The sequence below is a fragment of the Solanum pennellii genome, chromosome 11, assembly GCF_001406875.1.
Source record: "Solanum pennellii chromosome 11, SPENNV200".
Classification (NCBI taxonomy): Eukaryota; Viridiplantae; Streptophyta; class Magnoliopsida; order Solanales; family Solanaceae; genus Solanum; species Solanum pennellii.
The window spans coordinates 12194855-12205667 of NC_028647.1; the positions used below are offsets into that span (position 1 = coordinate 12194855).

The following is a 10813-nucleotide window of genomic DNA, read 5'->3' on the forward strand; positions in this document are numbered from 1 at the left end:
AGGGGATAAATTTTATTTTTATTTTTTTTGCAAAATAATTTTTTTGTTTTTGAAAAACAAAAAAAGAATTAGGGGTAGGTTGGTGGAAGGTGGGGGGTGGGGGTGCCCGGGTGAGGGGGTAATTTCTTTTTTTGAAGAAACAGATTTTTTAAAATGGGTTGAATCCCTTTTACCTTAACCATATTTGTCCATATTCTATTTGGATGGATTGTGATCCAAACCATTTTTACTCAATCCATATTCAATCTATTCAAATCCAATCCGATCCGATCCAACCATTTATCATCCCTAATCATGAGTATAGTCGTTGTATATGTAAGAGTACTGATCCATAGGTTGCGTTGTCGACCTTAAACCAATTCCATACTGGTTTTCAGACTCATTCATCATAGAATAATTTGCATCAAAATTGATAATCCTCAAGCCCATTATCCATCCCTGCTCCCATTGAATTCACACCACTAATTGGAATATTTGATTGAAACAAGTTGTTGTTAGAAATAGTAGTTTGGTTTATGAAGTTGTTATAGTCCCATATTTGTTGATGAGAAAGTGAGCAATTTCCATTCATGCTCTTCAACAATTCGAGCTTTCCTTTTGCATTCTCCATCCTTTTCTCAATAATACCAACAAGATTTTGTAATTCTTTTTGAGATAAATAGTCAAATTTTGAATCTCAAGTCGGATATTTTTCTACTTTGATCGCATCTGCCTTTTTCTTTTATACATTTTTGAAATAATCAAATCTTGAATCCCAAGTAGGAGGATTCTTTTCTAATTGGATCTCATCTTTGAAATAGTTGGACAATGTCTTACCCCTTTTGGTTCGTCCTTCAAATGGTTGATCTTTCTAGAGATTTATGAACTCTTTAACTTCATTTGGATCATTCGGCAACATTTCACAATTCATACTCGATAATCGATGATTGAACCACATTAGAAAGAGTTTGTTGGGCTATTGCCCATGTTCCAGCCAAAGACCCATGGCCTAATTATACTTGAAAAAGGATTGGAATTATTCTCTTTATTTAGTTTCCAATTCTATTAGGAAAATGATTGAAATTGTCGTTCTATTTGTAGTTGATTTTGGCTTTGTAAGGAAAAACACAACTCTATAAATAGAGGATGGTCTTGAGAGAATAATTAATTGATCATTGATATTGTCTTTGAAATACATTAGAAAATAAGAGAGGTTTTTGAGAGAGATTTCAACAAGAGAAAAGAGAGAAAGAAAAGGGTTCTTTTGTTGCAGTCTTTTTCTCCGACCAGCAACGTTCAGATCATGTTTGCTGATTAACTAACCATTGGATCGGGCTGAAATGTGGACTGAGTATTCTTGACATCTTGGTGGTTGATTTGAACGGTGGAGATCAGATTCGGAGGTCAGAAAGATCCTGTTTTAGGTCCTAAACAGAAGCTGGGTTTGGGTGGTGTTTCTTTCTATTTATCTTTTGTTGGTGTAGCTATTGTTTGTTCTCTTTTGGAACTTATTGTGTAGACATTAGAAGAATATTTGTAACCCTCTTATTGGTATAGTGAAGCAATTCGAATCTTGTCGATCCCGTGGTGGTTAACTTCGGTTTGACGGGTTTTTCCATGTTAAACGTGGTGTTCTTTATTGTTAGATTTTTGGTTTCATCTTTTCGTCACAACAAATGGTATCAGAGCTAATGTTATCTATATGGAGGGAAATATGAGCAAGATGGTATGTCTAAACGGAAGAAACTACAACATATGGAAAAGCAAGATGAAAGATCTATTGTTCGTGAAGAAGATGCATCTTCCGATTTTTTCTGCTCATAAATCCGAGAATGTGACCGATGAAAATTGGGAATTTGAGCACCAACAAGTATATAAGACAATGAATTGAAGATAATGTTCGCAACCATATTGTGAATGAGACACATGCTAGAACATTGTGGGAAAGTTGGAGACGCTTTACGCTTTAAAAACTGGCAATAACAAGTTGTTCTTGTTAAAGCAATTGATGACCTTTAAATACAAGGATGGCAATCCTATTCTTGATCATATAAATGATTTTCAGAGTATTCTTGATTAGCTATCAGGAATGAGTGTTAATTTTGATGATGAAATACAAGGACTTAGGCTTCTTAATACTCTACCAGATTCTTGGGAAACTCTTCGTGTTTCTTTAACAAATTATGCCACTGGTGGAAAGGTGACTATGGAATATGCAAAGAGTGGTGTGTTGAATGAAGAGGTTATAAGAAAATCTTAAGACACATCTTTACATTCAGATGTTTTATATACAGAAGATCAAGGGAGACATAAGACAATAGATCCGAGAAGTAGAGGTAAAAGCAGAAGCAAGTCAAAATTCAAGATTCCAAATATTATATGTTATCATTGTGGAAAGAAAGGACATATTAAAAGATTTTGTAAACAATTGAAGCAAGATCTTAAAGAAGGGAAGAAAGAAGAAAACAATGAAAATTATGTTGTTGTTGTTGTCCAAGATGACCTTCTCTTCACTTGTGATAAAGACGTCATCAATTTTGTATCTCAAGATACAAGTTGGATAGTAGATTCTGGAGCCACATCACATGTCACACCAAGAAAATACTTCTTTTCATCTTATACTTCTGTTAACTCTAAGGTGTTAAAGATGGGTAATGCTGGTGAGGTAAAGGTGTTTGGTGTTGGCACTGTTCATTTGGAAACCAATAATGGTTCAACGTTGGTCCTTCAGAATATCAAGCATGCTCTATATATTCCCTTAAATTTGATCTCTGCAAGACAACTAGATGATGATGGCTATCATAATTACTTGTGCAATGGCCAATGGAAGCTCACCAAAGGCTCACTGATTTTAGCTCGAGGAAGAAAACATTCAAATTTATATGTGACTCAAGGATCGATTCTTGGTGACTCTATAAATTTGGTGGAGAGCGAGACTTTATCAGTATTGTGGCACAAGAGACTTAGTCATATGAGCGAGAAGGGGATCACTTGTTCGGCTAAGAAGAATTTGCTTGCTGGTATGAAACAAACAAAGGTGAAAAGATGTGTTCATTGCTTAGTAGGGAAACAGAAAAGAGTTTCTTTTCACAGTCATCCTCCTTTAAGAAAGTCTGAGCTATTGGAGCTAGTACACTCAGATTTGTGCGGTCCTTTCAAAGTGAAGTCAAAAGGTGGTGCACTTTACTTTGCTACTTTAATTGATGATCATTCTCGCAAGATTTGGGTATATCCTTTAAAATCCAAAGATCAAGTGCTTGATGTGCTTAAACAGTTTCAAGCCTTATTTGAGAGACAAACGGGAAAGAAATTAAAATATATTCGCACTGATAATGGTGGTGAGTATATTGGTCCCTTTGATAACTACTGCAAATCGCAAGGAATTCGTCATTAGAAGACTCCTCCAAAGACTCCTCAATTAAATGGTTTGGCAGAGAGGATGAACATAACTTTAGTTGAGAGAGTTAGATGTGTGCTTTCAGACGCTAAACTTCCAAATTCTTTTTGGGCTGAAGCACTTAACACTGTTGCTTATGTTATCAATTTGTCTCCTGTTGTTGCTTTGGATGGTGATGTTCCAAACAAATTTTGGTTTGATAAGGATGTTTCTTATGATCACTTGAAAGTGTTTGGGTTTAAAGCTTGTGTGCATGTTCCAAAAGATGAGAGGTCGAAATTGGATATTAAAACTAAGTAATGCATCTTCATTGGTTAAGGTCAAGATGAGTTTGGGTATCGCTTTTATGATCCAATTGATAAGAAACTCATTAGAAGTCGTGATGTTGTGTTCTTTGACGATCAAACTATTGAAGATATTGACAAGACTAAGAAACTAGATTCTCATACTGATGAGAGCTTAGTTGATGTTGATCCAATTCCTATTATCGATACATTTTCTGCACATGAGAGAACCCAAGGTAATTATCCAGATAATGATCAGAGTGTAGAATATATAAATGTTCCTACTTATGATATTGTGGTTGATAATCAACCAACTCATGGTGAGATAACCACTTCGAATGATCCAGAAACCTCTTGTAGAAGATCTACTAAAGAAAATTGAAGCTCACACGTTATTCTCCTAATGAATATATCATCTTGATTGACATGGGAGAACCTGAAGGCTATGATGAAGTCATGTTAGATACTCATAAAGATAAGTGGAAAGAACTCATCGTAGACAATCATGAGTTTTGTAGAAGTGTGGCAGGCAGGAAGCCTGTCAAAAGTAACTTCACTTAAAGTCCATTTGTCCCCTTGGCTTGAGGGGGAGTTTGTTGGGATATTGCCCATGTTTCAGCCAAAGGCCCATGGCCTAATCCTACTTGAAAAAGGATTGAAATTATTCTCTTTATTTGGTTTCCAGTTCTATTAGGAAAAGGATTGGAATTGTAATCCTATTTGTAGTTGATTTTAGCTTTGTAAGAAAAATTACAACTCTATGAATAGAGGACGGTCTTGAGAGAATAATTAATTGCTCATTGGTATTGTCTTTGAAAGATATTAGAACATAAAAGAGGTTTTTGAGAGAGCTTTCAACAAGAGAAAATAGAGAAAGAAAAGGGTTCTTTTGCTGTAGTTTGTTTGTCCGACCAGCAACATTCAGATCGTGTTTTACTATTAACTAACCATTGGATCGGGCTGAAATTTTGACTGAGTGTTCCTGACATCTTGGTGGTTGATTTGAATGGTGAAGATCGGATTCAGAGGTCAGAGAGATTCTGTTTTAGGTCCCGAACAGAAGTTGGGTTTGGGTGGTGTTTCTTTCTATTTATCTTTTGTTGGTGTAGCTATTGTTTGTTCTCTTTTGGAACTTGTTGTGTAGTAGCCATTAGAAGAATATTTTTAACCCTCTTATTTGTATAGTTAAGAAATTTTGATCTTGTCGATCCCGTGGTGATTACCTTCGGTTTGAAGGGTTTTTCCATGTTAAACTTGGTGTTCTTTATTGTTAGATTTTTGATTTTATCTTTTCGTCACAACAATATTTCCTTCATATATGATCATGCATGCTTTGATATCGCAAAGTATTGAAAGTTTCCAAATTTTCTTGACCAAGCCAAGATTTTTTTCTTTTAGCAACTTCCAACATCTGTTATCGTACAAAAGCTTCAAGACAATATGGGTATTCTGAAGATTTCAAATGACACTGATTTTCTTCACCCTCCTGCTGAGTTTGAAGCAAAAGCACAAGCTTATGCGTTTTGTCCAATCACCTTATTTTACTTCTTTGGATGTCAAATGTCAAGGTTGCTTTCAAATTATAACAACAATTTTCAGCCACTCGCAAATCGTGGTTACATGCCCCATTCGCCAGCAAGTTCTATGTCAACCAACTGGAGGCCGTGCAAAACTTACTGAAGGATTCTCTTTTAGGTTTAAAGAAAAGGATATGATAGTGTAGGGTTGATACTTGCCAGAGGTGCTTTTAAGCTATGATATTTTAAACTAGGTTTTTAAAGAAGGAGTTGGTAAAGAGAACCTTTCCTTTGCTCAATATTTTTTTTGATGGCATTCTGACTATTATATTGTCCATCTTGTTAGTCTTGACACATTTTAGAGTAAATTAATCTTCTAATCCATGTTTGCTAAAAAAAAGATCGCATCATACGTGTTAGATTTTTAGATTTGTGTATCTTTCAATGGTAAATTGTAAAGTATCATAAACATGTGAAATACTTCTTCGTTTTTCGAATATATCATTGACGATGCGTATGTAATTATGATACATTGGTATGAAATATATCATGTAGTTGTTCTGTATCTAAAACATGTAAATGTTGAGGACAATATGGTCTGTTGAGATTAGTTGTAATTAATAATGTATCTTGCATTGATTTTTTTTTTTGGAATGATACATGAAACACTAGCAAACTTTTAATGTATCTTGTACAATTGCAACAGTGAACAAAGGGAACATTATGACTTCTAAAATCGCAGAATATATCAATAGTTAGCTTGTTGAGTCATGACAACTACCTACATTATACTTATTGAAAGAAGCTAGAATTCTATTTCGTTCGTGAAACTGCAAAAATAAAAAAATAACATCTTTTACAAATGATGCATTAGAGAGGATATATAATATAATGTATCTCTAACTTTTATACAATCTCAGGTCATTTCATCTATTTGATATTTTGTAGCAGATCATGATATATGAATCAGATACTTTATTTTTGATATTTTTTCCAGATAATTATATAGTATCAAGTGTGATGATGTGTAAAATACTTATAATAGACAAAATATAACCAGATACTAAAAAAATTAAAAATTACATTCAAAATAAATAATTCTTTTACAGAAAAAATATAAAGCTTGAGAAAATGCATCTTCAAAAATATTAAACCATCAAAAAACATTATTAATCTACATGAACCAAGTCATCATGTTGTGGTGGAGTTAAATAACTCTTCGACTCTGATTGACCAACTTTATTGTTAACATATCTCACCTTGGCCTTCTCGAGACCATACTTCATAAAAGTGTTGCATATCTTATGCGAAGATTGTCAGCTAGGAAACCATTAGGTGGAATGTTGACTTCTTCACTAAAAAATTCAACAAAGGTCACTATAAACATCCTGTAATCACTACAAACATTCCGTAGATACATTATAAAAATGAATTAAATTTGAACTAAAAGGTAACCAAAAATGTTAATTACATGATAACTTTTAGTAACTACGAAGTATCTTACTGTTTAGGTGATACATAATGATAAAAATAGTAACTGATACTCAATGCCACTTGATGATATTGTATGTGATATTAAATAAAACATCATATATTCATTATTTGTTATTAAAGTATCATGTTTTAAGTATTGTATAATATTATACACTTTTATGCAAATTACATCCTATAAAATTATTTCTACTATATAATTTGAAACATCAATTACATTATATAAAAAACAAAAAGAAATCAAGATTAGAATTTTATGTATAATTTCAGAAGATTTAAAGCAAGCCACAAAACAACATGATATGTATCGACTACAATATATCAAATAATATATCTTTTTTTGCCCCAACAAATCATATACCATAGCACATGATAAAAATAATGTATCGACTTATTTTGATCCAACCCACCATAGACCATATCAAACACAAAAAATCGTAAGAGAAATTTGTCGCCATAGATTGAACTGCCAGAATGTATATGAGATTACATATTATATTGCAGAGGCCAAGAAATGTCAATAGAAATATAAATCTACACAAAAAATTTTGCACTATGTGGAGTAAATATGCAGGGATACTTCCTGTGGAGAATTATAGATATAGGGATACTTGTATACTCTAAGTCATGTGTTATGACTTAGTGAAAGATGTAATTTCTAGCTCTTGTTTGTTTTGAATTTTTAAAAAACTTTCTATGCATCTGGAAATAAAGAAGAAAAACAATTAAAATTTAACAAAACGATCATGAAATTTTAACTATTGAGTAGTTTGAATTTGATTGACTAGATAGAGAATCTTTTTGAAAATAAAATTGATATGAAAATTGTAATTGATAAGATTTTGTAGAGAGAAATTAGGGAGAGATTAAAGGAGTGAAAAAAAGGAAGAAAAACGTGGGTTAAGGCAAGTTTTTTTATGTATCCGGTTGATTTGAGAATCAGGTAAAAATAAGGGATTTTAAAAATATTTTTAAATGGTAAGGAATAATGACCATCTCGTGGGAATCTATTTCATTTTAGGAATTTATTTGGGGTAAAATTAAGTTTTAGTTCAGATTAGAAAATCAAAATCACGCTTAGGACTTTGAGAAGAGAGAAAAGAAGAAGAACAGGGAGAAAAGTCAAGGATTCGCCAAGAATACCAAGGTTTAACTTGTGGATTTAGTCGGGAGTGATCACTATCAAGGTATGTGAGAAATTTTAGTGTTGGTTCAGTCTTCACCGACACACCAATCTTTCTTCAATCCTTTGATTTTCGAATTGGTTGAATGAGAATAGTGAAATTCTTGAAGACATGGTCACATTGTTGATTGTTTGAGTTGTTGATTGCCTCTTGTTGCGTTAATTCATAATTCCGAGTTTTTTTTTGGTTATATCTATTGGGTATTGAAGAAACTAATAATCCTAAGGGTTTGGAAAAAGAACTATGGAGGTTTAAGCTAATTAGGGTCAAAACAAGAGAAGAAAATCGCTCAGACGCATCTGGGTAGCACCAAATGCGCTAGTGGTCCTGGGGCGGCGCACCTGCAATGCGCCAGAACGGTGCCTCAGACCAAATAGTTTGGTGTGGCGCACTCCGAACGAGCCCAAATCAACTTTTTCGCCCAGTTTTCATAGTTCAGTTTGATTAAGCCCTTCTAAGGTGTTTTAGTACTGCCTAATGATTCTAACTACTCTAAATGATTTCTAATCATATAGAAATCATCTAGAAAAACAAATTTATAACATTGAATCAATAACTTCAAATTCTACAAAAAGTTAGAGCCAAGTCTAGAAAACTCCGAAAGTCCTTTCGTGAAGTCTTTTACAGTTGCATTAGCTTGTTTTAAGACTTAAAGGTCAGTTGATTAAGGACTAAAGACAAGAAAGAGAAATTCATTTCAAGTTTTCTTAAGTCTTTAAAAATGTTTTAAGTGTCGTTTTAAACTTAAGCTCGAATTCAGTTCAGAGTAAAGTGAAGTATTCCTTTAAAGCAGTAAATGCGAACTAAGTATCTCTCAAAAGAACTTAAAATGTTTTCACATTTGAAAAGAGGGAAACTGATATTTCTAAAGAGACTTCGGACTAGTTTTCAGTTAAAGAGAAATAACTTTCTAAATGAAGCAAGCAGGGAAATTGTTATTTTCAAGATAGCCTTTGAGCTAAGTATTTTGAGCTCTAATCTCAAACCACAGAATTAGTATGTTTTTAAAATATAAGAGCCAATATATTTTTTAGAGTAGTATTAAGCACGGATATGAGGAAAGTTCAGACAACTCACAACCTCCATAAACCATTTAGCCACCATGGGTTGAAAAGGGTCATACTTTTTAGATGAACCGTTTTTACAGTAGATTAGTGGATCCATTACTCAGTTCAAGTCTTATACCTTTGGCCGAGTATAGCATGCGCTGATAGCGTGAGTAGATCATTGTATCATTACTGTAGTGCTTATGTGATGGTTGTCGGTTAGAGAAACTCCCACAAAAGTTAAATGTATTTATATATAAACATCAGTTTATTTGTATTTATACATACATCTCAAAGTTATTTGTATCCTTGTATACATTTAGAACTTACAACATGTTTTCAAATAACTTTTCTTTATATTGTACTTGATTTTAAATTGTTTTATATTGAAATGAGTCAGTATTATTGAGTCATATTATTCTTGAGTTGAGCAGAGCCAGCGTAAGTGTTCCTTCTTACTCTTTTCAAGCTTAAGTTGTTTCAGCATTCCAACTCGCATACTCGTACATTCAATGTACTGATGCCAGTTGGCCTGCATCGTATCATGATACAGACGCAGGTAATCAAGATCAGCATCATCTAACGCCTCGTTGATCAAGTTGAGCACTCGTAGTCAGTGGTGAGCCTCCTTGCATTCTGGAGGACACATTTATTGCTTTGTAGTATTTCTTTTTATAGGGTGTTGTGGGGTCTGTCTCAACATCCACCTTAGTATTTTAGAAGGCTTCATAGATAGACAGTTAGACAGTTTAGTTTTGCGTCTCTTCTTTGTATTGGATGTATTTTGTTATTGAGACTTAAGTGTCATTTTGGCCAACTTATTTACTTTAACTTATTGAATGAGACATTTTCATTGAGTTAAGTCTTCCGCTAAGTTAAGTATGTCAGGTCAAGGATCCTCTCACGATCAGCAATGGTCATTGAGTGCCGGCCACATCCAGGGTGTAGGCTCAGAGGGTGACAATATCGGAAATAAATTGTCCAGTATCTTGTTTTAGTACTTCCTCTGTTTCTAATTACTTGTCCATTTTTTTATATGTCAATTTTAACAAATCAAGGAATAATTTTTTTTACCTATTATACCCTTAATTAATTAATTTGAAAAATGTAGAACTTCTTGAAAATCTTAAATTTTTAATTCATGAACTTCAGAATTAATAAAGATAAAATGATAAACTTACTATGTCAATCATTATTTTCTTAATATGCATATCAATTCATACATAGAGAATATTCATTTATTCTTTGTAAAATCAACTTCATTCTTTACTCGATCTATTTCAATTTTTGTGAACATATTTTCTATGGACACAAAATTTCAAGCCAAAATAAAGATTTTTAACTATGTCAAAAATTTTACGTGGTTATAAAACTTCTAAAAGATATGATCTTAAATATAACATAATACTTGTGTGATTATATCTTTTTTGATTTTTTAAAAAAATAAATGTATGATGATGAGATCTTTATATTGATGAATAATTTTACAAAGCTAAGAGGTGAAGCTCGGTCCATTGTTCCAATAGTTGCTTCGCATAAACTAAGGTTCTAACAAAAACTATACAAGTTTTGCACAAATTCACAAGTCCAACGTGATAGACAAAATTATTTTTACCATCTCAACTGCATTAGTTCTATACAAAATAATTCTTCCTCTAATTATGCCTTAGGAACTCAGATGAAGTTTGTAAGGTCCGATGGCTATCGGTGGTAGGTGAGCATGTGCAAAAATAGCCGACTTCTCATTTGTAATACTTATATTTAATTTTGCCGAGTTCGGTGCCAAAAGGGTAATATTTTTCCTTAAACAAATTGACACGACCCAAAAATGGACGTGATGGCACTCGTCTTATCCCACCAAGACAAGTCAGCCTAAAACTCAACCATTACAATAAAGTGCAGAAATAAAATATAA

At 33.1% G+C, this 10813-nt stretch overlaps 2 pseudogenes; one reads left to right on the top strand and one right to left on the bottom strand.

The window, feature by feature from the left end:
- Nucleotides 1-288: 288 nt before the first annotated feature.
- Nucleotides 289-5046, bottom strand: LOC114074704 (annotated as a pseudogene).
- A 54-nt stretch (nt 5047-5100) lies between these two features.
- Nucleotides 5101-5383, top strand: LOC114074705 (annotated as a pseudogene).
- Nucleotides 5384-10813: the final 5430 nt, after the last annotated feature.